Here is a 3,209-nt window from a genome sequence, read left to right on the forward strand (position 1 = left end):
TCTTAACTCCCACCGCCTCCCTGCCTTCTCCCCAGGGTTTTCTGACAACAATCACCCTGTGAACTTAGTCCTTGCCTGCAGATTGATAGCCCACAGACTCCCTAAAGTGGCTGTTTTCAAAATTATTCAAAGGAAGAGGATACTTTAAAGTTACTCGTGGGTTCTGAATATCTAACCTTAAATAAAAGGTGAAAATTATCTGTGGACAGATGAGCTGTGTGAGTCCCTGGCGATCTCTGTCTTTGCTGCCATCTTGAAGTCTGCTGTCCCTGTGGAGCCTGAGCCCTGTTACTGGGGCAGTGTTCTCTCCAGGCCTGACCTTCCCACCCCAATACCAGCCGAAATGCCAAATGTCAATAACTGCAGGTTTAGATGAGCGAAAACAGGAGTGGGCTTGCTCCAACCAGGAGTGCTCCTGAGTGGGAACTCAGGAGCTGTGTATTTTAAATGAGAAAGCCATCTCAGGTTGAGCCATTTCGTGTGTGTGTGTGTGTGTGTGTGTGTGTGTGTGTGTGTGTATGAGAGAGAGAAAGAGAGAGAGAAAGAGAGAGACAGACAGACAGAGAGAAAGAGAGAGAGAAAGGAGAGAGAGAAAGAGAGAGAGAGAGAGAGACAGACAGAGAGAAAGAGAGAGAGAGAGAGAGAGCTAGCTTTTAGCAGTGTAATGATGTTCTTTTCCATAAGCCTGAAGTCATATGCCTGGGAGGTCCATTTGACAGAGCGCTTTAGGATGTTGTTAGAGAACCAAGCCCAGAGGTTATGTAACCTCTAGAGGAAAGCCATTCTTCCCCATGGAATCTCTTTTGCCTATGGCTCATTAACTCTCTGGGAATCAGAGAAAGGTGCTTCCTAATTATCCTGCTGCAGGAAAAAGGGAATGTTCTCTAGAGCACAGCATGGAAATCACAGAGCCACAGTGAGTGCTGGGCTCGGTCTGTGCCTGCAGCCGGGAGCTGATCCCTAAGGGTGTTTGTGCCGGAAGATGGCCCCACCGTCTTTGTTTGAGACATCTCCATCTGTGGTAACAAAGAGCTCCAGACACCTTCACTGCAGTGTTTGGAGAATCAAGCCCAAGAATTCAGGAGTGGTGTCTAACTACTGCTCCGCACGACAGGGGTGGGGATGTCTTACAAGTTGACATACAATCTTTGCTTCCTGTCACTCTCAGGAGAAGCTCCTTACCACACAGGAGTCACAGAGCTGGGGCCAGCTGGAAGGCAGGCCATGGGATAAGAGGTGTGAATGAAGGTTCCCAGTTGCTACAGATAACAAGCAGGGACAAGTTCCCCAGACAAGCAGGGACTCTTCTCCAGAAGTGTCAACTGCTTCAAAGCAGCCAAGCGAAATGGCACATGTGGGTTCATTGCTTATGTTGGAGCCCAGTGGGAGCCATGTCTGAGGCAGAGAGGCCTAAGAACAGGATCTTGTGGTTATGTTGGCAGAACCTAGGAGGTGTCAGATGGGGGAAATGAGGGAAGAACCGGCAAGAACTTGTCTTCTCCAGCTTGGGGGAATTTCTACTGGCACATGGAGCAAGGGATTTTTCTGAGAGGAAGGACATGGTAGTTAAGGCAGGAAGTCAGCCTCCCAAACTGAAGGAGCAGAGATCTCTGGGAATTACTGATGGCCTCTTCTCCAGCCCGGCCTCAGTTCTTTGTAGCCATGGGGGATGGAATGACCTCAGAGTCATACAATAAGGTTCATGACGAACATAGTTCATATGTAGGAGTAATGACCCATTGAGACATGGGCCAGCATCAGACTTTGCATCTAATAATTAACCCATGTTTTAAATTTATTGGTCAAGAACTTCCAGAAAATTATTTGAAGATTTTTTTTTAAACTTTAGTGACAGCAACTGTTCACTGAATGGACATGTCCTTGGGATGTGAAGGGCAGACTCCTCGCATTTAGGTCACCATGACAGAAATCTGATTGGGTCTGCTATCTTACTAATTCCAGTACCTATCAGCTCTGGTATGAGGGGATCTTGAGGAGGGTATCCACCTCTTTGGTAGCGTCCACAGCTTCCACAATTGACACACCAGTGGCCCTGACTCGCACTGACTACTGGTCTCTCTTGGCCAGTTGGGGGACGTTTCAGAAACACAAATAAGGCAAGTATGAAACAGGAGCCAGACCGTTGCCCGGCCACAAGACCACCATTCCCTGCTACTTCTTCTCTTTGCAACTCACCTCACTCAGGGTCCTAACCTGCAGGCATTAGCTAGTTCTGACCGAGACAGGATTCATGGCTTACCAAGGAAAAGAACTGGTCCTGCTTGCCTACACCTGGGACCCAGGAAGCCAGGCTGAGTGTCCATCTCTTGTGACAGCAATTGCATTTCCTGTTGCCCTAGAGGTCTAGTCTCATCAGCAGGCTCCATCCTTAGACTCCTTGCCTATTGGGTGTTGTGGACCCACTCCCTGATTTCCTTTCCTGAATAGGAATGGAAGCTTGTTTCCCATTCTCTGCTAGACCTGTTTAACCATATAGAAAATGTATGACCCCCACCTTATGACTGGGACTCCCCCTCCCATCACACACACACACAAACACTCACATACACACACACACACACACAAAGATATACACACCACAGCATATACACACCATATATATATACACAAGTACCACATTCATCATATACCACACACACATAAGTACACACACCATCCCTACCCAACCTTACACCCACTTATCAACCCTCACACTATACATACACACACAAGCATACCTGTACACACACACACACACACACAAGCATACCTGTACACACAAACACACACACATGTACCACATTCACAGACATGCACAACACACACACACACACACAAGCATACCTGTACACACACACACACACACACACACACACACAAGCATACCTGTACACACACACACACGTACCACATTCACAGACATGTACAACATACACACACACACACACACACACACACACACACACACACACATCCCTGCCTAGATCAGTGATTTTTTTTTCTTTTTTTCGGAGCTGGAGACTGAACCCAGGCCCTCTACCACTGAGCTAAATCCACAACCCCTAGATCAGTGATTCTTAACCTGTTAGTCTATGGTTTGCAATGACTTTGGGAGTCGGACAACCCTTTCACAGGGGTTGCATATCAGGTATCCTGCATACTGGATATTTACATTATGATGCAAAAGAGTAGAAAAATAAAGTTGTGAA

The sequence above is a fragment of the Rattus norvegicus genome, chromosome 8 (genome assembly GCF_021556685.1).
Source record: "Rattus norvegicus strain SHRSP/BbbUtx chromosome 8, alternate assembly SHRSP_T2T, whole genome shotgun sequence".
NCBI lineage: Eukaryota > Metazoa > Chordata > Mammalia > Rodentia > Muridae > Rattus > Rattus norvegicus.